Consider the following 26,934-nt stretch of genomic DNA (forward strand, 5'->3'; position numbering starts at 1 on the left):
GAATATTAACACGCAGGAAATCAGGATATTGCAGGAAAAAAAACTGAAGATAGAAAAATATTGGCATTAAGATGACAGTTAGTCACGCCCATCATGGCGATTTGATTTAGTATTTCCTGACCCAACGATTCGATTATTTTCGATACTCAAAAATACACCAAGATACGATTCGATTAATTAGTTAAGTTTTTTTTTTACCTTCCAGGCTAGACAATGTTTCAAATTTGCAATAAATCAATGAAAGCTGTAATATTGTCATGCATTTTATTTGAGAAACAGCAAATAACAGAAGTAGCAATTCTGTACTCCACCTAGGCCTATGAAAATCTCATTTACTGAAAAATAATGCCTGTGTGTTTATGCGAGTGTGTGCGCAAGCGGAAAGAGGGTAGTGGCTATACTCTTACGGAGGTGTCAATGCATCGGATCCTCGGCTGTTGGATCGATGCATCGATAAAAAACAATTATTTAGACCCCTAGTAACAGTCACTTTAAAAAAATCTGTAATGTCTTTTTTTGGCACTGGAACAATGCAAGAGGTCTTCAACATCATTGGAACCATCTCTTGGGAGAGACTAAGGTTGAAGGGGTTATAGAATCCCACAGATCTGTTCTGCAAAGGATTCTGAGGATGACACCATCAGATCTGGTGATTTCCTGTATTTTAATTCAGTCTCTCTACTTGTCTCTTAATTTGACTTCTAGAGACAGTCAGATGGAAGATGAAACATTTGAGCTGAAACAGAGAAGCTTTTGGACAAAGGAAGGTGACATGTCCATTGGACAGTGCATAAGAGAAGGATGCTAAGCTTGTCCCTGAACTCAACCTATTGAAGACTGTATTCAGTCCATTGTCTCTATCCAGACTTCCATCTGTGTGATCATTCCTCTGCCTGAATCATGTGATCATTCATCCCATATACTGAAGCTTGCTATCCAGCCTCTTCCTTTGTGCCTACTTTCTGTCTCTTATTTTAACCTTAAGATGATTCTGTAAACTCTGTAATAATTCCTTGTCTCCCTTCCTGAAGGCTCTTTTTTTTCTTGTTAGCAGTTTTTTCAGACCAATTATGATCCATGGTTTATCATTTGGAAAGCATTTTAGGAGAATTATGACCAAAAAGTTAAATTTTGGTCTCATGCGACCACCTGAATTTCTCCAATGACTTCTCTAGATCATCCAAACGGTCATTGGCAAACTTAAGATGGGTCTTAACATGTGCTGGTTTAAGCAGGGGAACCTTCCGTGCCATGCATCATTTCAAACCATGATGTCTTAGTGTATTACCAACAGTAACCATGGAAACGGTGGTCCCAGCCCTTTTCAGGTCATTGAACAGCTCCTCCTCTGTAGTTCTGGGCTAATTTCTCACCTTTCTTAGGATCATTGAGACCCCATGAGGTGAGATCTTGCATGGAGCTCCAGTCCGACGGAGACTGAAAGTCATTTTTAGCTTCTTCTATTTTCTAATGATTGCTCCAACAGTGGACTCTTTTCACCAAGCTGCTTGGTAATTTCCCCGTAGCCGTTTCAAGCCTTTTCGAGGTGTACAATTTAGTCTCTAGTGTCTTTGGACAGCTCTTTGGTCTTGGCCATGTTAGTAGTTGGATTCTTACTGATTTTATGGGGTGGACAGGTGTCTTTATGCAGCTAACGGCCTCAAACAGGTGCATCTAATTTAAGATAATAAATGGAGTGGAGGTGGACATTTTAAAGGCAGACTAACAGGTCTTTTAGGGTCAGAATTCTTGCTGATAGACAGGTTTTCCAATACGTATTTGCAGCTGCAAATACGTATTTGCAAATAAGTATTGCAAATAAATAGTTTAAAAAACTCATATAATGTGATTTCTGGATTTATTTTTTTGATTATGTCTCTCATAGTGGACGACAATTTCAGACTCCCCCATGATTTCTAAGTGGGAGCACTTGCAAAATAGCAGGGTGTTCAAATACTTATTTTCGTCACTGTATATCTCGTGGGCATAAAATAAAAATGGGGAAAAACAAGCAGACTAGTCTTAATCAGATATTAGATGTTGTTCTTTGGCCTTGTGAAAGAGGATGTTTGTTCTGCAAGTGTTCCACAGGTAAAATCCTAAAGAAAGCCGTCAAAAAAGTTTTCATGGAAAGCTGGATCCTAAGCTTACACAATATCAAGAAACTCTGAAGAGAAATGGTTAAAGTGAATTAATGCACATTTATATACTTACATTGGATCAACTGATTGTGACACCTCAGCCAGACAAATCTTCTTGTACAAATTCAACTCAGAGCAGTGGGTGGTTCAAGCAACACCCAATACAAAATTCTTGAACATTTATTTTCAATAAATTAAAATAAATGTTATAAACATGCACACATCTGTATAAATTGGGCAAGCACATATTTCAACCAACTTATTAGGTAATTTTTAACATATACAGTATGGTGCTGTATATTTTTTAACATTCTTGACTGGTACTTTAAATTTACCATCATGATGGCTTGCCTTGCATGAATGCCATGTAAAGAAGCGTACAGTGGAGTCGTATGAGTGGGGTACAGAGCTTCTCTTCTTCCAACCACACATTTGTCATACCAATTAAGTAATGGTGGAGTGTGTGGGTGTTTTTTGGGGGTCTGTGAGTATTCTCAGCACAGTGTGGGAATTTACTCCCCATTAACTTTCCCTTAAAGGGCAAAATATATTTTCCAAATGTACATTTCCATAATAACCATCAGTCTCTGTGTATATTGGTGTGCGTTTTTCTCTGTGCATAGCGTACCTTGGCAAGTGTGTGTTTATCTGCATGTTGGACTGCATCTATGATTGCATTTGCACCCTAGCTAGAATGTTTTCCCAATGTATGTTTATGATGTTTTCATTGGGTATAAATTACACTTTGAGTAAAAATAAACATTTTTCTTTTCATGGTTTCATGTAGCTCTGTGCTCCTCAAGGGGAGGACACTCGACACCATCACAGACTGCATTATGGGTGAGTATTTACTTCCCTTTTGACAACATTGTGCCCTAATTACAAGAGGAATGTGTTCTCTAATTACAAGCTATGGATCAACACTCAATTAAAAGGCTCTTTCCAAGGAAAGGAAGAGATGATTTATATAAGGAAACAGAAGGAGATAAGAGCATGGCTGAAGGAACTAAGAGAAATATAAGAGAGGGAAAACAAATATACAGAAAAATTATAGAGAAACCAGCCATATTAGAACAGCAAGGCGGTTGGAAGGGCCTGAAGACAGTTTCAGGTCACAAAGCAAACTCAGGCTGTAGTAGATTAAGGGTAAGTGGATGATGTGAACCAGTTCTTAAAGGTTTGATAGCACATTCCCCCTTCTCCCAGGATCGCCACTGTGCTGTCCCTAATTTCTGTTCACCCTATATTCATACAATTGCTGAATAAACACACCCAGCCGGGCACCTTCAGAACTCCTTACATGACTCTGCCTCAATCAGTCTGGACTCTCTGTTGTTCTAACCTGTGACAAAAAGCTGTGATACAAAGCTTTTTCGACTAGTACTATTAGAATCAGTATTTACCTTTAAGGTCAGAGCTACAACTTTTCATCAAAACAGTCAATTTTTCAATAATAATAAATCCATATAACTTCTAGAATGGTTGAAAAAATAAAAAATATAAATTTTACTGAAAAATAAAATGTAAACTATATAAATTACTGTTTAAAACACTCACCAATTTGAAGTAATCCTCGCCTATTTTGCATACCCTAATGGAAAAGCAAATAACTGAGGAAACTCTGGTAAGCCCAAATCACATGTGTGATGCATCATTTGAAAGCTAACACCTTCTAGTTTTTAATATAAATGAAAATGGTGTGAGTAAAACTAGGGATGGGAATCGAAAACCGGTTCCTGTTAAGAACCGGTTCCGTATTTTCCGATTCCATGGCATCGTTTGGCAGCTCACTGAACGATTCTTTTTTCGATTCCCGCAGCACCAGAGCCTAGAGCGCCGGCTCTGGGGAGCACGACTTACGTCACGTTTTTTACTTACGTTACGTAAGTTACGCAAGTTACGCAAGTTGGAAGAACTATTCGAGGAGGAAGACAACGAGCTGCGGTCACTTTGTGAATCAAAGCCCCGTCTTTCCTTAGCCCAGAGGGTAGATCAGGAAATCCAGCTCTATAAAAGCTTGCCCTCCATCCCCTGCAGGGATAGCGCCACACTGTGGTGGTGGAACAAGCAAGATGTGCTGCCCTTGCTATCTGACTGGCTGAAAACTACCTCTGTGTGCAGGCTTCCTCCACCCCATCTGAGAGGGTGTTCTCCACGGCTGGAGACACAAGCCCTGAAAGATCCTGTATCCTTCCAGAAAAAGCAGATATGCTCATCTTTCTGCAAAATAACTGTTAATTTTCCCTACTACTGTTTTATAATTAGTATTTTTTGTTATTTAAAATAGGTTATTATCCCATCATTTGTTATTAGACATTGTTGGTTATTAAGTTTGTTCTTGTATATTTATTTTTCATTTAAACACAGATGTTACTCCAGTTTCACATTTCCTGTGGACATCTTGATCTTGTTGAGTTTGTAAGATTGTGCAATAGTTAAGTAAACAAAGTTGATTCTGATAATCAAACTGTTTGTTCTCCTTTTTCCCCCAAATTGGAATCGAAAAAATAATCGATAAAGAATCGAATCGTTTCATAGAATCGAAAAGGGAATTGGAATCGTGAAAATCTTTTCAATTCCCAACCCTAAGTAAAACACAGCCTAAGCTGCATCAGTTCAAACATGACTCAAAGTTGTTTTTTATTCTTAAAAATAGGTCTTTTTTGAACAGCAGTATTAAAGACATGCTTGAAAATAGGCATTTCTCATTGTATTACATTTGTTCTACATCATGTCAAATGCAGAAAATTACAGACCGCTAGGTATAACATTTTCAGAGCTGTGGGGCTTTTGAACTTTAGGTGTCACCAGCGTCTCCAAATTTGCCAGAATGTGTCAAATTGTGCCAAATGCTTTTACTCAACTATTTGACCAATAGAATAACACTGAAGCATTTTGATGGCCACAAAACATTTATGAAGCAAGTATTTTTCCACTTTTTCAGAATCCGTGTATATAACAAAATGTAACATTTATAAACCTAAAATAACGTAAAAGTCTATAAAAAAATAGTGAAACTGCTGCTTTTCAAGCTAAAAAAAGCCCCAGTGCCTATTCTGAGCTGTATTTTGGGTTGTTTATGCACTTAGGCATTGTAATACAACAAAATAGGCATCCTAACATGACTCTGCTTTATGCAACCTAGCCATGTCTAGCCTTGTTTGAAACCTTATGTCATTGGTTAAAAAACCAAACAGCCCACATGGTCTTAACTAGGGGTCTAAATAATAATCGTTTTGTATCGATGCATCGATCCAAAAGCAGACGATCCGATGCATCGACACATCCGCAAGATAATCGATTCATGTTTTTTTTTTTTCCTCCGGTCTATTTTTATCCATTTACTCCTGGGCGTAATTCTCCCTCCCGTGCTGCGGTGCCGCTAAACCTATTTTGCCCTCCTACCGCGCTTCCTGGTTATACTCTTACAGCAGTTTGTTGCAGCAAGCTTCACACAGACATTTTTAAATTATGCTCAGTATTGAAGCGTGGTCTGGGCTACACGCTGTGGGTCTAGATACGGCCGAGGCGATGAGGAAGTGGCGGCGAGTTTAGTCCGACGACGGAGGGACAATGGGGCAAAAAGAGCGGAGATTCAGCTGGAAAAAAGGCTCCCAGCGTTCTCGCGCACCTCGCTCTTCTAGCGGGTCAAACTTCACGAGTTGTTTTCCGCAATTTCGGTCATAAAAACAAAACAAGCCGGCCTCCTGTCTGGTGAACTGTTTGCAGTCAGCTACAATCTGGGAGAGGAGCAGCGGAGCGTCTCTCAAGGGGGCGGTGACGCAACACTCTGGAGCCTTCTTCTTCTTCTTTTTTTTAATGGCGGTTGGCAAACAACTTATAGGTGCATTACCGCCACCTTCCAGAATGGAGTATGGACCAGACAAACTATTATATTCTCCCTAAAATACCCGTTCTTCTTAGAAAATTAAAAATACTACCAAAAACTACATCCCCAGATGACCTTTGAAACAATTCCCTTATATCTAGTTTATTTTTATTCCTGTCTAACTCTCTACACAACATCTCTCTTTCCTGAATATATTTATTACATTCTAAAAAAATATGTTGGACAGTTTCTCTGGAGCCGAGGTATTGCATGGAACTCATTACACTGATATTGTGCAGTATTTTTGCAGTATTTTTTGATGCAACTTTTCTACTTCTGTTATTTGCTGTTGTTTCTAAAGAAAATGCATAATGATATTACAGCTTTCATTGATTTATTTCAAACTTGAAACTTTGTTTAGCCTGTAAGGTGTAAAATAAATAAATAAATAATAAAAAAAAAATTAACCGATTAATCGATTAATCGAATCGAACCGAATCGTGGTGTATTCTTAAGTATCGAAAATAATCGAATCGTTGGGTCAGGAAATCGATACTGAATCGAATCGCCATGATGGATGTGATTTACACCCCTAGTCTTAACCAATAACAGCAGGACTCTATGAGGCGTAATATCGTTCTACTCTGTGCGTAATTGGCTGACAGGCAAGGAGCGCTACGGAGACTTCATCGGCTGTCCCTGACTCAAATTTAGTCATACAAAGATGTGGACACTTTTGTGTCGTAGGTAGGAAGACGATGTAAAGAAACATACCAAAGATAGTGGGCAAACAAATGAGAAAGTAAGACTTATTAGCAAGATGCTAAGCATTAGCTATTACCAGCTAACTTTTCTAATGTTAAAAACCGGACGTTATGTGGAAATTTTCTCATTATGGAATATTTTTATTATGAATATTCTGGATTACTTTTAATCTGTGGATATTTATGAACAAATGGAGAATAAACAATTGAAAACTGGATTTATAAAATGGCTTTTGGACGCCTTCAAATGTATGTTGTTCTTGCTGGTTCGTAATGTTTACATTTTGACATTACGTTATATCTGTGTTAATTGTGCTTTGGTGCTCACTGTGTCCATAAAATGAACTAAGTCTTTGAATTGTGGAGAATCTAAGCTTTCCATTGATGTTTAATATGTATATGTTGGTAAAAATGTTACCATTGTAATTTTCATGCATTCTGAATTATTAGTTGTAAATTCTATAAAAACGATCGCCGGCGATCAGGTGGGTTTTGAGAGGTTAAGTTTTGACATGTCCAAAGTATTTTTACTTCTTGTTACAATACCAACATTAACACGAATGATTCTGTACTGATAGGAAGAGTTGGTTAAGTCAATTGAGACGGAGTTCAGGAGTTGCCAGATAGTAATAGCTCTGAAAGAGCGGAGAAATGACTCGGAAATCAATAAAAAAAAAAAAAGAGAATGCGAAACAGAGATGAACATGGGATAATTTTTTTTGAGTGATAGGGAAGCATGCAGAGGATCCCTCTTTCCTTTTAGGACAGTTAAGTTAAATATTTGCTGATGTTAACCATTAGGATCAGCGGACTTGGCAGCTAGCAAGCAAAAAGGAATATGCGTCTCATCTTGATATAAAACAACATAAACGTGCATGAAGAACGGTAACGTTTTTATTTATTTTACTTTGTAGCACTTTGAGATTGGCTACGAGGTACACTAAAAATGTAATAATTATTAAATATTATATTATTACTATTATCTAATTATCATTATTACCTTAATCTCCATAGGTTGAAACTTTATCTTTCTTTACGGCCACTATTGAATTGCCAGTAGAAGATGCAACTTTTTCATTTTAATGTGCTGAAATAACTCGGTTTGTACGTCTTAACATTGGTGCAGTAACCAAAGGATCAGGCTAATTGTTTACTAGTTCATGTAGGGCTGTGAAAAGTGAATCAATCATTCCTAATTAAATAATAAAATAAATAATTTGGAAATCAATATTAACTTATCTGTTGTTGGACTTCTGTGCTTGTCATGGATTGTCCATAACGAACACCATGTTCAAGCATAAGGGTGTCCATATGTGCACATGGCACCAGGACACCCTAGGCCGCAGTTCGATGATCGACTTTGTCATCGTTTCATCGGACTTGCGGCCGTATGTCTTGGACACTCGGGTGAGGAGAGGTGCTGAGCTTTCCACTGACCACTACCTGGTGGTGAGTTGGCTCCGGTGGTGGGGGAGGATGCCGGTCAGACCTGGCGGGCCCAAACATGTTGTGAGGGTCTGCTGGGAACGGCTGGCCGAGTCCCCTGTTAGGCGGAGCTTTAACTCCCATCTCCGGCAGAACTTCAAACACATCCCGGGGGAGGTGGGGGACATTGAGTCCGAGTGGACCATGTTCCGTTCCTCCATTGTCGAGGCGGCTTATCTGAGCTGCGGCCGCAAGGTTGTCGGTGCCTGTCGTGGCGGCAACCCTCGAACCCGTTGGTGGACACCCCCGGTGAGGGATGCTGTCAGGTTGAAGAAGGAGGCCTATCGGGCCTTTTTGGCCGGTGGGACACCGGAAACAGCTGATGGGTACCGGCGAGCGAAGCGGCATGCGGCTCGGATGGTTGCTGAGGCAAAAACTCTGGTGTGGGAGGAGTTTGGAGAGGCCATGGAGAAAGACTTCCGAAGCGATTCTGGTCCGCCATCCGGCGTCACAGGAGGGGGAAGCGGTGCAGCACCAACACTGTTTATAGTGGGGATGGTGTGCTGCTGACCTCGACTCGGGACGTTGTGGGTCGGTGGGCGGAATACTTCGAAGACCTCCTCAATCCCACCAACATGTCTTCCATTGAGGAAGCTGGGCCTGGGGACTCTGGACTGGGCTCTCCAATCTCTGTGGGCGAGGTCGCCGAGGTGGTTAAAAAGCTCCTCGGTGGCAGGGCCCCGGGGGTGGATGAGATCCGCCCGGAGTTCCTCAAGGTCCTGGATGTTGTAGGGTTGTGTTGGCTGACGCGACTCTTCAACATTGCATGGACATCGGGGGCAGTCCCCCTGGATTGGCAGACTGGGGTGGTGGTCCCCCTATTCAAAAAGGGGGACCGGAGGGTGTGCTCCAATTACAGGGGAGTCACACTCTTAAGCCTCCCCGGCAAGGTCTATTCGGGGGTGCTGGAGAGGAGGGTCCGTCGGATAGTCGAACCTCGGATTCAGGAAGAGCAGTGTGGTTTCCGTCCTGGTCGTGGAACGCTGGACCAGCTCTATACCCTCAGCAGGGTCCTGGAGGGTGCATGGGAGTTCGCCCAACCAGTCTACATGTGCTTTGTGGACTTGGAGAAGGCGTTCGACCGTGTCCCTCGGGGGGCCCTGTGGGGGGTTCTCCGGGAGTATGGGGTGCCGGGCCCTTTGATACGGGCTGTCAGGTCCCTGTATGACCGGTGTCAGAGTCTGGTCCGCATTGCCGGCAGTAAGTCGGGCTCGTTTCCGGTGAGAGTTGGACTCCGCCAGGCCTGCCCTTTGTCACCGATTCTGTTCATTACCTTCATGGACAGAATTTCTAGGCGCAGCCAAGGTGTTGAGGGGATCCGTTTTGGTGGCCTTAGGATTGCGTCTCTGCTTTTCGCAGATGATGTGGTCCTATTGGCTTCATCAGGTCGTGATCTGCAGCTCTCGCTGGATCGGTTCGCAGCCGAGTGTGAAGCGGCCGGGATGGGGATCAGTGCCTCCAAATCCCTGGCCATGGTCTTGAGCCGGAAAAGGGTAGAGTGCCTTCTCCGGGTCAGGGGGGGTGTCCTGCCCCAAGTGGAGGAGTTTAAGTATCTTGGGATCTTGTTCACGAATGAGGGAAGAAGGGAGCAGGAGATCGACAGGCGGATTGGTGCAGCATCTGCCGTGAAGCGGGCGCTGTACCGGTCCGTCGTGGTGAAGAGTGAGCTGAGTCAAAAAGCGAAGCTCTCGATTTACCGGTCGATCTACGTTCCTACCCTCATCTATGGTCATGAACTCTGGGTCATGACCGAAAGAACGAGATCGCGGATACAAGCGGCCGAAATGGGTTTCCTCCGTAGGGTGGCTCGCCTCTCCCTTAGAGATAGGGTGAGAAGCTTTGTCATCCGGGAGGGACTCGGAGTAGAGCCGCTGCTCCTCCACGTCGAGAGGAGCCAGTTGAGGTGGCTTGGGCATCTGTTTAGGATGCCTCCTGGACGCCTCCCTGGTGAGGTGTTCCGGGCACGTCCCTACCGGGGGGAGGCCCCGGAGAAGACCCAGGACACGCTGGAGAGACTATGTTTCTCGGCTGGCCTGGGAACGCCTTGGGGTTCCTCCTGAAGAGCAGGAAGAAGTGGCTGGGGAGAGGGAAGTCTGGGCCTCCCTTCTTAAGCTGCTGCCCCCGCGACCCGACCCCGGATAAGCGGAGGAAGATGGATGGATGGATGGATGGATATTAACTTGATTAAACAAAATCTAAAACAGGATTTCCCAAACATTCCTAAAATAACTATGCAGAGTGGCCACCACCTCCAAATACATAAATTATTTCAAACCTTATATATTTGAAATATCAAATTGTTTTTAATTACTGTTTTAATGACGTCTTATTATTTAATACCATTTTTTATTATCATTTTAAAATGGGATGAAAAACATAATAAAAAGTTGTCTCCTGTAGTTAATTAGCATCAATACTTGAGTCTTTAGATATTTAGATACTAATGTATAAAACCTACCTTTGGAAGCCCTGCTCTAAAACATGCCATTAGCCAAAAGAAGAACAGCAGTAGTTTAGCCACTAACATACAAAACATATAAGCCTTTTATGTTTAACATAAATGAAAAATAAACAACTATGTTTATATGCCATATGAAGAACTCTTCAAGTGTTGTAGTTTTAGCTTTAGCTGGGTTCAAAGTGTGTAAAAGACTTTCTATGCAGCACCTTATAATACTGTCTCTGATTAATAGAAAAAAAACAAAACAAAATTAATCAATTATCAAAATAAACTGTAGTTCCAAAGTTTTGTTTTAACATGTGGAACATGATTATTTTCCCCTAAGGTCTAATTTGCTACTATTATAATGATTCTTCAGAGTTGTTGAGCAAAAACTGATGTTACACACTCATTTACACACCTGCCTGCTGTATTGTGAACATGTCGTTAGGATGGGGCATAAAGTGTATAAAAAAAACACATGCACATTGTGTGCGTGTGTAACTCAAAGCGACATTAACAAAACAGACCCTAATCGAGACCGGGGATAATGAACAGAACAGGACTGAAGGCAAACTGAGTCTTAATCATGAGACAGACGTGATGGAGCAAAGACGAAAAGAGAGAAGGCATCTGGAAAATTGGTTTGAATAGAAGCAGAGGAGGAAGTAGGAAATATCACAGCACACTTACAGTATGTTAAACAATACCTGAAGCTGAATTATTTGTTATTTTACAGTATGGGGAGTTTACATGATTTTAATTATAGTCTGTCAGAGCAAAGGTGCAAACACTGGTTCTCAGCTTATCTGCTTAATATGTTTGTTCTTAAGATCCCGTGAAATTCATCTAAGTTTGCAGAATTTCCCATTCTTTATCTCCAACTTAAACATGAACAGCAGCTTCCCTGCTGCCTCTGGAGAAACCCCAGCTTTGGATGGGTCAAAACTTAACTGGGACAGTTGCAAATTTGAGAGCAGCCACGGGTGATCTGACCAAATTAACAAACCCATGGGTAAATCGCTCAGTCACAATGTGAAATTTGTCTGCAAATGAAGACAGAAGAGACAGGGGAGAGAGGAGGGCTGCCATTTGGATGCAGGTTTGGAGCCAATATTTTCCTGCCAACATCCCAGCATGGATAAACACTGACCAAATGGCTCAATGTGACCCTGAAGGCTGTCATTTAAAGGACGAAGCCACAGAACAGCAAAGAGAGCACACAGTTTCAAATTATTTGAGCTCTTAAATAATTGAAACAAAACCTAAAATTAAAACATAGCCTGAAGTCTTGCAAATAATAAACTGAACGCAGGATCAACCTGGTGAAGTTTAAAGGCTGAACTAATGTTTGTAATAAAACCTTTCTAGGAGCAGTTTCCTGCAGCCATGAGAATGTAAATTTAAGAAAGTCCAGGGTTGAGGAACTTCCATATTCCATAGAGCCCTACACAAATGTTTAGAGTTTGTTTTTTGGACATGAAGGCCAAAGACAAGTCTGTACATCTACTAGAATAAATTTAACTATTGTTGGGATCCTGAGGCTTGCCCACCAGAGGGCGCCGAGGATCCTCTTCTGTTATATGTTTTCTGTTAGGGACTGGGGTTATTGTTGGGATCTGGAGATCTACCATCTGTCTCCAGCAGAGAGCGCTGTGGGTCTCCTGGGCTGGAGCCTCCAGCACACCTGAAGCTCATCAACCCATCAGGAGACCTTTCTACATAAGCAGCAGTCAGACCTTTCTTCGACGCCGCAGTGTTGACCATGTTTGGTTAGCAAACCTAAGCCTCTGTAAACATAGTGAATCACAGGAGACTCTAGAGAGGAACAGGAATCTAACCTGCCTCTGTCTTCTTTACTCACAGAAAACCTGACCAAAGTCTGAAGCTCTGGATGAGCTTTACCTGGAAACCGGCCTGCCTGCCCAAGGAAGCCAAACCTGAAGGTCTTAGTCTGGATTCCTCCTTCAGCTCTCAGGGAAGAGCTGGGAAGCTAAACCTGAAGATCTCAGTCTGGATTCCTCCTTCAGCTCTCAGGGAAGAGCTAGGAACAAAACCCACGTCAGAGTCTCACTAACCAGAAGCTAGACGCTGCTGCTGCTGAGCTCTCTGCTACTTCCACAATCTCTGGACCCAACCGGTTCCCCATCTCAAGGATCTATCAGAACCTCTTCAAGGTACTTTCAGAAATTACTCACTTGTCAAACCTTCTAACTGCCTGGCTAATCAAACTCTCATCCCTTCAGATATCTGTGAAACCAGTCCCGGACCTGTACCAGAACCAGTCCATATTACTCTGTGTGTTTTCTCCAATAAATAATATTGTTTAACTTTTACTCCGTCTCCAGAGGTGTTCTGCATGTGGGTTAAGTCCTATAAGCCAATCATGACAACTATAGTGATAAAACAATTAAATATAAAAAAAAAGAATAATTCTAAAGGAATTTTTTCCAGCTTTTGCTTTTTTTAATCTTTTGTTGTTAACATATGCACACTTGTGAGGGCTGAAAGTATAATAAAATGGAAATTAAATAAAGTACGTTCACTAAAACACTGCTAATTTATTTTGTTTGTACAGCTAAAAAATGCTTCCAAACTGTGCGTATTTCAACAAACAGATGTATGTAATTTTAGCACAGCTGAGTGATAAAATATGCATTTGCAAATAACTAAATATAAGTCTACAAAGAAAAATAAATAGAAAAACTAAGCAAGGAATGGTGATTTTAGATTTACCAATTTCCCATTCAAAGAGACAAATTTCACTGAAAAGTGTAGCTCTTAGTTTAAGAGGAAATTATACCCTAATATTCTACTTAATTAAATAACCAAGAAAATTATGCCTTTCTTTTTCAACATTTATGTTTTCAGGCTCCCAAAATAAAAATTATACATTATTTTATGAATTTCTTTATTAAATCAATGGAAATTTTAAGATTGATAAAGATCAACTTTAATAAAATGCTGATTTTTAGCTTGTTCAAAATGTTTTTGGTCAATTTAGACTATTTAAGTGAAATAATGTAAGAAATAATGAAGACAATAAATTATACGAAGAAAAAAAAATGAGGTATTATTGTTATATAGTACTATGAGTTTATTATCTCACTCCCTAAATCCATGAAGTGTCATGACTCACAACAGAGGACCCAGTCTTCAGGCAAGACAGACAGTGGGATTACTGAAAAAACATTTAATAAAACCAGCTGCGGATCTGCAGTAGCAGTGGTTAAGGTGTCTGAGGCATGAGACTGGTTTAGAGTACAGTCCGTGCCCAGAGAACAAGATAGGATCCAGTCAGTTGGCTGCCAACAAGATGTGGCGGGCAACGCCAGAGTGTCCCAGATGCTGCAGCCTGGGAGGACTAGCAGGAGTTCCAAGCCAGGTCAGGCCCACGGATCAGAACAGGAACAGACAGGCTCAGAGGTCCAGCAAAAACGTTCAGATAGGAACAGGCAGGCCCAGTGGTTGAGAGGCAGAACAGGTCAGGATCAGATCGCTAAAAAGCTCTCAGCTCTGGCACGAGAGAACAAGAGTAATCTGGAACTGATGACTGGATGCAAGCAGCTAAAATAGAGGCAGAAGCAGATGTATGAGATGGGAGGAGAAACTGGGCTCAATTGGAAATGTGAATGATATCAGTAATTAAGCCAGTCATCAGTGCCAAGATCATGACATGGAGGAGATCATTAGACAACTGTCGTTTTCGTTTTTTGGTTCATTGCATTCTTCAGGTCAGAAATCTTTACCACAAGTAAATGAAGAAAACAAAGCAATCTAAAATTTTGAATCCTGACTGTATAAATATGGAGGTCCAACTCTGACATATGTCTCATGAAAAATGTAAATATGGTTTACATTAATTTAAGTGATGTGCCTCTGTGTTTTCTTTACGCTTATTTATTAAAACAATATTATTTGTTGTAATTATATGTCTTCTATATATATATATATATATATATATATATATATATATATATATATATATATATATATATATATATAGGCATAAAAGTCAAAGCAGATAAAACTGGGTGAACATATTATTGCTAGCAAGCAAGCAAGTTAGAATTATAATATTTTTAAGAGATATACAGATAGATGATTCATCAGCCAGTAATATTTCGGGTAATATTAGTGTTATTTTATATTGTGTCAGCCGCAGAGATGGGAAGTACCGAAGTACAAATACTTCGTTACTGTACTCAAGTAGATTTTTCTGATATTTTTACTTTACTTTACTACTTATTTTTATGGCGACTTTTTACTTCTTCTCCTTACATTTTTCCACAAATATCTGTACTTTCTACTCCTTACATTTTAAAAAATTGGCTCGTTACTTTAGTTTTGAATCATTTCAATGGAGTTACCGTTATTATTTTTCACGTCATCAATACTGTGAAAACGGAGCAGTTTTCCCCCTCTGTTCCCAAAGTGTAGTAACCTGACAACAGCCAGATGCATGTCTCGCTCCGCCCAGCTGGGCGGAGCGAGACATGCATCTGGCCGTAGTCGGCAATAAAACTTCCCAGTCAAATTACACATCTTCCCTTAGTCCGTCAGCATACTGGTCCGTGTGGAAACACGTACCGCATGGGAGCCAGTCTCTTATCCATTGTCCCAGGGCATTGGAAAAGACTATTAGGGGGCAGGGGTGTTAAGTGGGATTTCAATGTATGTAATAATTGTTTGCATGGTAATAAGTAGGTGAAATGGTAATGTTAGTATGGCTAAATTATTTCATAAATATGTATGTTTTTGTATGAAGGATGCTATTGTCTGTATTTATTTTTCTACAATGTTAACTGTGCTTTATTGGCGAGTTGCCTTCCTGTTTAGTTGGGCTGTCCCAATTGGCTGATTATTGGTGGGTCTATTTAAGGGGCACACTCCCAATGGCTTAGGGGGGCTGCTTGGAGAGACTGGTTGGAGAAACTGCTTTTGAAGGTCTGCTTAGAGAGACTATATTTAAAGTCAGCTTGTTGTGAGGCTGTCAGTGTTTTGTATGGCCTGCAATGGCCGGTTTTGTTTTCTTTATTTGAAAGTATTTTGTTTGTTTTGTTTGTTTTTTGTCTCCACCCTTGCACCAGTAAATAAACCGCTACATGCTTTTGAACTTGAATTTTGTTGTCCGCTGGTTCTTACCACCTTTTTGCAAGTCATCTGCTTACTCCTCCTCTGACGTGAGACGGGAGCTGGCGAGCCGTTTTCTCACAAATACCAAATTCAGTCTAATTGGATGGGAATCTACGTTCTATTTGACGCACCACTACAAGATGAATCGACAGATTCGGCGGTATTCATTCGTGGCAAATCATTGCAGCTTGGTGGCGGTGGCGTTAGCATAGTAGCATGGACGACAAGATGATTGAAAATGAACACAACGGAGATCTAGTTCTATTGGCAGACATCCATTTAAAATGTAGGCAACGGCATGAAAAAAGTGGTTTCTACTTTTACTTTGATACTTTAAGTAAATTTACAAGCCTGTACTTTGTTACTTTTACTTGAGTAAAGAAGTTTAATCAGTACTTCCACTTTTACCAGAGTATTTTTTAACACAAGTATCTGTACTTTTACTCAAGTACGGAAAGTGAGTACTTTTGCCATCTCTGGTCAGCCGATACTTGGACCTGGGTGTTAAAAGATTATGCTAATTGCACATATTGCCACTCTCCGCCATATGCAATTTTTATTTAATATTTAGTTAAATTTGCTAACATATGTTTCTATTTTGTTAATAAGGACACCTGTGCAACATTTGTTCTTGTGTCATTTTCAGCAAATAAATGGAAGAAGAAAAGGCTATATTGGCTCCAAGAATCAGCCTAAACTATTGGCAGCACATATCAAGGAATTGGTTAGACTGACATTGGCATCAGCATTAAAAAAAGTCAATCTCTAAATATTATAGTTATAAAATCAAAGCATTGTTTTTTTATGTTTCTCACTAAACTAAAACGTTGCAACTTTCACTGGACAATTTTTCCTTTAACTTTACTCTCAATCATTCTCTGAAGAACAGGCAGTGACTGGCAGACATTCACGGCGACCAATTCAAAGGTTACAGGTTCATATTGAATGAAAGGAATTTCTCTTTCCATTGTTTGTGACCCTGTTTAAGCTTAGCCTCATAGCCAAATTCTATAGCATGATGCATTCAACCTTAACTTAATATATGAAAACTATTTAAACATTTCAAAACGGCACAAATCCCTATATTTTCTTTAAAAAAAAAAAAAAACTAGGACTGACAAAATTAAACTATAACACAGTAAATAACTTTAATCCTGGGGTAAAAAACTGCAATTTTAGTCCTTTTGCATCATTTTATAATTTATTACAGTACACATACACATAGGCATTCCCATAGATATCATGGCTTCCTGTATGTCCTAGTTTTTAAACTCCATCTTAGATTCTAGTTTCTAGGCTTTAGTTTGAGAATTCGACACTTAATTCTGCTGTTTTGGCTTTTCTTCAGACGAGGCAAATTGATTCCACTTTGTGGAATGTCTCTCCAAGTCATTCCATCTTCCACATTATTAGTAGCCAATGCAAAACACACACAATTATTTTAACACTGCACATCAGAGTGTGTGGGCGGTGGTTTCCCCATAGGTTTAGCGTTGACCCTGATTCAAGCAGACAGGAGATGTGCACACTTCAACACAGCATTGTGTACGAGGAGGGACATTCATGTAGTCCCTCTGTAATGCAAATCCCCACAGTCTGAAAGGCACCTTTTGATTATGATTCCATGGGAAACAAGGAGCAGAAAGATGACAATAAAAACAAAGCAACATGTCATGTTTATGTGAGAGCTTCACTGAACATCTTATTGTCCTGGATGATGATTCAGAATGGCTACCTTTGAGTCAGAAAAATTGAATAAGTCCTTTTCTAATTTGCCGATGTGTGAGAAAAAAGATCTCAGGACTGACCCATCAATGTCAGATTTACTTAAATCAAATCATCTGAGCAGGATTTGTCCCTTTAAGACATTATTCTGAACAGAAAAAGAAGTCCTGGACTGCAATCATTTCTTAATCAATAAAATTTTTGGTTTTACCCATATATAACCATTGTTTGATGATAACTACATTACAGCCAATATATAAAACACTACCTATATTTTATATAGCTGCAACTTTGCATCATTATCTGTTAGTAGGTAGAATAAAATAAGAGTGATTTATCTCTACAGTAAGTGGGCAGGTAAAATACCAGAACATTTTTGAAAGTATTTAATGGACATATCACAATTTCTTGGCAACCTCAGCTGACAAACGGTTTTCTGAAAAATCAAGACAGCGCAGTAGAATCCTATAGCGGTGGAAATCAGAATATAATGAGCATACATATTTAGATTTGTTAGAGAAAAATCTACAGACCTATATCCCACTACCGCCTGTGCACAGCAGCCCTACAGGGCTGAATGTAATGTAAAGTGCTTTTAAGTCCTCTGACTTAAAAAGGTTCTGTGTAAATACAGGTAGTTTGTCACAGGATAGAAGTAACACACTAACCTACTTACCAGCAGACTTCGTCTTAGAAGTATACCTGCTCTTCCTCTCCTTAAGGGGAACATCTGCCATGTGTGAGCGCCATTTACCTCACGCACAACTCTGTTTACGGGCTGTTTGCATCACTCTAACACACTTAGTTTGTGAAAGAAGATATTCATGTCAAAAAAGATAAAGGGTAGCACATATAGTTAGTCAAATTAAAAACTGAGCCTCTAGCTAGGAGAGAAACAGGACTTAGCACTGAAAAACAGGTCCAACTGTCAGCAACTATGATAAGAAAAAGCAGGAAAACAAAAAAAATTCTATCTTCTTATGGAAAAAATGAAGCATTATATTGATATTTATTATTATTAAATTTAGTGCAACATTAGAGAATACATGTCTGATATTATATGTGTGTACCAGGCTTTATGTAGCTGCAGCTGCATGCAGGCATAGCATTAAAAAAAAAAAAACCTCACAGTTTACTTTGCCCTCAGCCTGTAGCTCACTCTCCACCAACAATATTAACCCACGCTCATCTGTACCAATCTCTCTGACACATCTCAGCTGTAGATACTGCAGGGACTGTTTAAGGTTACATAAATCAATCCTGCTTTCTCATTGCAGCTGATGCTGTATTAAATAGCACTTAGAACATGGTACAAAACCCATTACTTATTGATTGAAGGTCACTTTAGTTTATTCTGGTAACTGAATTCAAATACATGTGCAGTAATAGCCATTCAAAATTTCCCCTCTTTCCTTGATGGGCCCTTGGCTGGTATCCAACAATTCCTTTTTAAACATCGATATTCTGTCATGATTTGTGGACATTAAGATCCAAAGAGAAGCGTCATCTCCTGGTGAGACCCTACAATTCAGTGAAAGGGTGGAGTTAGAGTAAAAAAATATGCAAGAGGGAATAACTACAGCGGCTGGAAGCTGGAGGGGGTTTTGCTGGGAATTGGAGGGAAGTGGGCTGCTATTCGGCTGGCGTTCGACTTGGAAAGGCCATTTTGAATGGCTGTACTGTACTATAGAGACTAGGGGTGGGTATTGCCAAAGAAGTCCCGATTCGATTCAAATCACGGTTCACATGCCACGATGAGATTCTATCGCGATACTTGAAATATTGCGATGCATTGCGATATTTTCACTGAACACTGTTAGAAAAAAATCCAGCCGTTACCAGTGGCTGACTGGCTGCGTATGATCTGGATAGTGTCTTCAATTGATACATTGATACAACTGAATTCATACATTGCTGTATTTATTGAAACAAGTTTTGGAGGTGTTGCCATGAAAAAAAAATACTGGACACAAATATTACTATTACTGGCGTGGACACACTGACAAAAAGATCTTAGGATTTATAAAACTTGAAATAACAAAAAAAGGATAATCAGTGCCGTTTACATGGCCTCAGTGGTCCTTTAAACCAATGAAATGAAAAAAATTAAAATGTATGACATTTCCCCTTTTGCAAATTACGTGCGTCATATCAAATCCGTTTTTACCTTCTTTGTTTTTAAAGCCAAAATGCATCCAAACATCTTACTTAAAATGTGATGGAGCCGGGCGAATTTTCAGAGTCTCCTCCGTGTTTTGTTTATGAATGACTCGTCGCAGTATCCCTCGGACGGAAATGCCTGTGACACAAGTCAGCGGGCGTCAACACATTCCACTTGTTTTTGGCGGATGTGCACCAACCGTTCATGTATTTTATTTATTCCTTTTTTAACATAATATCAATACATCGCGTCAAGAATCGATGCAGTAGATCACAACAATTAGAATCGCGATGCATCGTCATGACGATTATTTTTGCACACCCCTAATAGAGACAGTTCCATACAACAGACAGGTTAAAGCTTTGGCCTATGGTACCAACCACACACTGATGTCAAGAACATTTTAAAGTAATACCAAAGCCCTTTTCTAAAAAAAACAACAAAAAAACATTATTTTACATTATTTAAATATTTTATTTTTAATATTATTTACAAAAAAGGGGACAGAAGGGCGAGCTGTCCAGGCTTTACCCACCTTTCACCCTTAGACTACCGGAGATAGGCACCAGCCCCACCGTGACCCTGACAGGTGAAGGGGATTAGGACGGACGGAATTAAAAAAAGATATGCTTTTTACAGTAAGTCTGACACTGATGATTTTTAACTGCTGTATTTTTAGTGTTAGCCAGTTGTAGTTGCTTCAGTGTGAACCGACAGCACTGGAGCAACAAGTCATGCAGATGGGCATCAGTACTTACTGTCATTTTGCACTCATGCATAATGACATTTCCAAGTCTTTTTTGTTTTGTTTTTTGAATGGTAAAGTGTGTACCAGGCTTTAAACTAGTATATTCTATCAAGTTAATGATTATTAGTGAAAATTTAGCGTAGGGTCAAAGAAAAGCACTTTTGTTAATCTTTAGGTTTAGATCACAAAATCTTCAAGCTCAGAAAAAAATCATTTTAAAATGACTGTAGGTCTTTGGATTCCAATAGCCTCGTTCATGTGATAAGATGACGCCTAATGTGCCGCTGCCTCCCATTCTAAATGGCTGCACATCGTCTCCTGCTGAGCAGAAAAATAGGATGCTGCCGTTGTGTTTTTCAGTCAGCCTGATAGGCAGCAATCAAGTGTTGAATAATAGCTGCTCCAGACAGAGAGGTGACAAAGCAGAAAAGAAATGCTCCGTTATGTTCAGACTAGTCAAATGGAGCTTTAGAGCAGCTATTAATGAATGCTTTTGCTCCTTACTGTGGAATAATAAGGACATTCAGCTTTCCCACTTCCACACACAAAGGCAGAGACAGACAAGTCATCATCTTCAGCAATGGATCAATGCCTCAACTTTATCTTGAAGCACTTTGACTGAATTTAATGGATTTCTGAAATCTACAGTAGATGAAAGCTGAAACACTTCATGGATTTCCCAATAATGGAAAAAGTTGTAGTTGTTGATTTCCTGCTAATTAATGTCTGGATAAAATGCCTAAACTAGGGCTGGAACTAAAGATTGTTTTACTAATCAATTAATCTGTAGATTTTTTTTGATTAATAATCTGATAGCAAAATGTTCCTTTAACAAGATTTGTTTTTTTTTTACAGAATTAAACCAGTTGAAGCTAAAACTTCAACTTGAGTTTGAAGTAGACCACACAACACAGACAAAAACTTTTACCTTAAATGCAAAATATATATATATTTTTTTTATAATTTTGATATAATTACTGCTTTAATTAAGTTTTTCTGTCAGTTGAAGGCATGTTTAGAGTCTCTATACTCCTGCTATGATTTCAAATAATCTAATCATGATTAATTGTTTCAGCTCTAGACTAAACCTTTTAGACAAGACAGCAATGGTTTATTTAGTTTAGAAATAAATTTTTTACATATTACTTGTATATTTTTTTTATGTTCTTTGGTAAGGTTTCTTCTTTCTTTTAAGTCACACAGGGATGTTTTTGATCCATTAAGAAGCCTTTTTAAAAGGCAAAAACTAAACAAAATGGCAAAAAAATTAGAAAATGAAAATCTGAAAATGTCAAATTTAAGTGTCTTTTTAACCATTATTACAAATACTGCTTGAGTATTCACCAAATGCCAAGCCAGATGAGGGGAAAGGCAAATGATTGGAAAATGAGGACATTTGATAAAATAACAAAAAAAGACTAATAGGCCTAACGGTTCCCAAAAGGCAGCCCAACATGTTTCTCAGGAATGGAAGCTCCCCATGCTGAACAAAGTATTTAAGAAATCCAAAAATCCTTATAGTCAGATTTGTTGAGATCATTGTATTATGCTGGAAAAAACTAAATCAAAATCATTTGACAATCACTGTTTTTGGTCAGGGTCTGCAGGTGTACTAAGGATATCAATTAGAAATCAGATCTATAGATACGTTTTCAGATATAAAGCAGCAGCAGGTGTGTACAGATATGAAGGGGAAATTCAATAAAACATGTTTCTTAACTTTTTAAAGGAGCCATTTTATATTGTCCATCATTAAAACATTCCAACTGTATTCATACCGAACTTATCTTGATAACTTCAACAAAGAATGCTTCATACTGTATATCATAAACATAATAATTGTCAAAATTTTCCATGAACATACTAAATAACCATTTAAAAAGACCTAGAAGTCCTAGATGTCGCAGTCTGCTTGTGAAAGCATATCTGTTGGGCTTTCATCTAGCTCTGGGAAATCTATTCCCAGATCTATATTGTTGAAACGGGACACAAAAAAAAATTTAAAAAAAGCAGAAAAAAAAAAACAAAGTGGCCTTAAGATATGAACAATTTAAATAAATATATTGTACATAAAGAAGGAAAACAAAATGTGAAGATCAATTAAATCATAAAACGTGGTACAGTAATTACATGGGATACTTCAAACAAACAAATTATATTAATTCAAATTATTTCTAAGGCTTTACCTGATATATACTTAGTGTTTTGTTTATATTCATGCTTTTACTCTTAACTATATCAGTTTCTGTCCATGATTGTTTCAATCCTCCTTTAGAGAAAAAAAAACGTTAAAACATTAAACCAGACAACATGTGCATTATAGGTGTTAATATTATAATATTATGTAAGGAAATATGTACATTTGATTCAGTTATAGAATTATTTTCTCTTATTCTATTGGATATATTTAACTTGCCACTAAGTGCTTCAATTCATCAGTAAATTTACTCATGATGCTAAAAAAACAAACATTGATCTGCTGCAAAATAGGTGTATTTTTCTATAATGTAACTGGTGTTGCATTCAGGAGCAGTCCTGTTCCATTTCTGTTTTCCTAGTCATTTTGCATAATACCTTTTTTAGTGATTAACTATAGAATCAGAGCAGGTAGTTAGAATAGTTCCTCCTTTTTTGCGCTGTAATTGTCAGTTTCGGTCTGGCTCCACCATACCCTGGATTTTTAATCAGCCACAGTCGCCTCTGAAAGCTTTACAACTACAGGGAGAATGGGGGGGGGCGATATTACACCTATTCTGCATGACCTTCACTGGCTTCCCATCACCTGCAGAATTCAATACAAAATTGCGCTCATCACCCATCAGTGTTTAAACGGATCCTCACCGGATTATCTGAAGGACCTTCTCACTCCATATTCATCCACCAGATCTCTACGATCACAAGACTGCAACTTCCTTCACCTTCCTCGCTCCAGATTAAGGTCCATGGGAGATCGGGCTTTCGCTGTCGCTGCCCCCCGTCTCTGGAACTCTCTCCCAGATCATTTGAGAGCTCCACAACCACTGATTGATTTTAAAAGAGGCTTGAAGACTTTTTTATTTAAGCAAGCCTATTCTGCGTCCACATGATTTTTATGATGTTGATTTTTATTTTTTATTTTATTTGCATTGTGTAGCACTTTGAGATTTTTGTTAATGAAAAGTGCGGTATAAATTGGATTGATTATTACTTCTAGCAACAGGTATGCTGAGGTTAGCGAATCATTAATGGTGACAGAGCTGCATCATTTTAAATATCATTATAGGGTTGGCAGCTATACTTGAAAGCCACACTAATAAAATGTATTAATATGTTTAAAAAAATCTCCAAAAGCCTTGCTTAGATGTCACATTGAATACCATAGCAAGAGTGATTATATAGATATGCAGATTTTTACATTTACGTTCTATACATCATAGCCATGCATTGTAGTTTTATCTTAAACTGGAGGATTTTAAACATTGACGAATCACAGAATGATCGGTTCTCTTTAGTAAACTTGGCATTTACTTGTAAAATCTTTTTTTTATATATCTTTTACATCATCAATCCACATTTACTTTTCAAAGTATTTTACTATATTTCAGTCTTCTATTACAGTTAGAAACATCCAAAAGAAAAATAAATCTTACGCTAATAGAAAAGCCACCACATGACATCATTATGAAAAAAAAGGAATAATGATGAGACATTCTTGTGTATTTTTTGGTTATGGATTTAAATATATACAAAGAAACAATGTAATAGTTGCTGCATAGAAATAGATAAATAAATAAAAACAGCTAAATAGATCATGTTTATCTGAACTGACAGCTGATTTCCTCCACTCTGAGAAACTAAATGCATTTCCTTTGTTTTCCATTCTAATCTATGATGTGCTACAAATTCATCCCTTGTCACTCATCCCGTGAACCCGAGTGTTCGCCACATAGATAGCATGGGAAGATGTTAACATGTACAGGGACACTCACACACGCAACCCTGGATGTTCAACCTCCTTCGCCCATCCGGAATAGTTACGTTTCTGCTTGACTGGTTTGGTTCAGGGAGACGAGAGAGAGAGATGGGGGTTGCTCAACCGAGTCATGCAGTATGAGCAAATAAGGAGGAGGAGGAGGAGGAGGAGGAGGAGAAAGAGGAAGACTTTCAGGACCTCTGAATCACCACCAACATCACCGAATACATCTCTGACCAAAAAGGACTTTCTGCTACATTCTTAAGGAGCATGATATCCAATCACACCTGTTCAGAACGTCAGACGGTGACAAGGGAAAATAAAGGTGCAGCATTGTTAGATTTGAACATTTTTCAAATTACAAACCACATCTCGGCTGCTAGATATTTAATTGAACCCATTTGCCTGTTGACATGATTATTGGCATGAATAAAACTCTTTTAGCAAAGACATGTAGACTTAAAAATAACACTGAACTAAAACTGCTTAAGGGCACTGATATGTTACGAAATAAACTTTGTTTTTTCATGTATTATATGCACATATAAATAAATATCTGTTTTTAAAGTCAACAGATAGATTTTTCATTTCAAATCAAGAGCCTCGGGTTTGATATTCTTCAGGGATATTAGTTCAGTTATACTGTGATATAACACAGTGTATTTCAACTGACATGCCTGAAGTTGTTTGGATGGAGGAAAGTTGATTTGGAATGAGTTCCTAGTGAAGTGGGCTAATGAGTAAGTCGCAATCTAAATGTATCTGGGTCAATATTAGTCCATAAATGAATAGTTTACTCAGGCAATGCTGCATCTGTGTTGCTGCATTTCATGACAACTTGCTCCTTGTGAAGATATACTTGGATAAAAAGATGGACAACAATCATTACAGCCGAATGTGTCACTTAGGATTAACCACCATGAACGCTGGAACTCACTGAGGCCTGGAAGCAGAAGATTGTCTGCTGGTCAGTTGAAAAAAACAAAAACAGAACATTTCTCTTGTGCTAATAAAACACATCAACATGTCAACAAAAGTGCTCCGTCACCTAAAAATAAATAAAAAACAATAAGCTATTTTATTCATTCTGTTGTGTCCACTCCAGGTAATTGAGTTGACAAAAATGAAATAATACCAACTGTGCTGCCTTAATTACCAAAGTTATTTCCTCTGAAGCAATTATCTAAACAAGATACACATGTAACTGTAATAATGATCTGATCTAGCAACAATTAACCTACTAATTTTTATTCTTTTTTTTTTTATCAAAAGACTCATAATAGTAAAATTGCAATCAAAACTCACTACATGTTCTATGGGAATCTAGATTTCAAAGCCAAATAAAGAGGATCTGGGCTCAGATCACAGCTAAAGAAATATTCCAAAAGAAGTTCTGAAAGGGAAAATTATGATTGCCCTTTTTAGTTTTGTAATTGTAATGTTATTGCATGTCTCCAGTGAGTATTAGTGTCAGATTGATAAATTAATTCCATTTAATCTGAGATTAAAATGCAACAATTCCTGAATCTATCACTTTTCTGTCGGTTTCCTGAACGGTTTTATTGAGCCAAAATAGTACCAGAGGGAAACTATCAATTTAACACAATTCCTCTATTTCAAGTTCCACCATACTGCAGTTTTTGCATGCATCAGTTCTTTAACACACTTAAAATAAATAAATGGTTAATTGCAAGGCATCTGATACACTTACCAACATACCAAGGAGGTAATTTTGCCTTTTGTTTCAGGTGTGATGAAGGAGGGATGCATGCAAAAGCTCCAGGACAGTCGCACTCGTGGAAAAACATTGCCTTGTGGATAGAATTTGTAATCATAATATTTATGAGCCGTTCTTTCCACTGTATGAAAGGCAGGACAAGACCAGTTCATTTATATAGCACAGTTCAGTACAAAGACAATTCAAAGTGCTTTATATGAATTGAACAATAAAATGCAAGGGAAAAAAAAAGCTGAATAATTGCAAATAAAGAGACAACCAATCAGAGCTTAGCCTGTAGGCCTTCATAGCAAAGTTAGTAGACACTCAGAAGCAGAGAGGCTGATAAATTCTCTGTTTGGGTTAATATTTTAGCTCACCATGTGTAATTTGTAATAAGGTTTACATTTTAAATTTAAGTTGGATACTTATTAGTGCAGAGGGGAGAGCGCAGTATTTCTCCCGTGAGGAACGACACTCAGAAAATACGAAGGGAAAAAACAGGTCTCAATGAAAAGTAACACATGCTGTCTGCATCAAGAGACGCCAAACAGCATGGAAAAGTATTACTGACTGTGTAAATGAGCAAGTTACACATTAGTGACATTTAACACAGCCTGAATCCCAATCACTGTGCTGCATATTGATGGTGTTCCCCTCTGGAGTAAGAAGGACTTGGCAGCAGACAAAAATAAAACACAGAAACATCATTTGATCTGGTTAGTTAGACTTTTTAATTTTAGTTTGGGCTAAAATAAAGCTGGAAGCTGATGACACGATTGCATCATATTAAAAGCAGAAGTGATCAGTCTGAGTGAAATCGTCCTGATTTCTGA

The 26,934-nt window shown here is 38.8% G+C and overlaps 1 protein-coding gene across 2 annotated transcripts in view; it reads right to left on the bottom strand.

Annotated features, from left to right (window-relative positions):
* pde4ba (phosphodiesterase 4B, cAMP-specific a) overlaps positions 1-26,934 on the bottom strand; it is a 300,381-nt gene that overhangs the window by 176,986 nt on the left and 96,461 nt on the right. The gene's annotated exons all lie outside the window — the stretch shown is intronic.

This window comes from Cyprinodon tularosa, unplaced genomic scaffold (genome assembly GCF_016077235.1).
Source record: "Cyprinodon tularosa strain WSP-4 unplaced genomic scaffold, ASM1607723v1 ctg30, whole genome shotgun sequence".
Taxonomy (NCBI): Eukaryota; Metazoa; Chordata; class Actinopteri; order Cyprinodontiformes; family Cyprinodontidae; genus Cyprinodon; species Cyprinodon tularosa.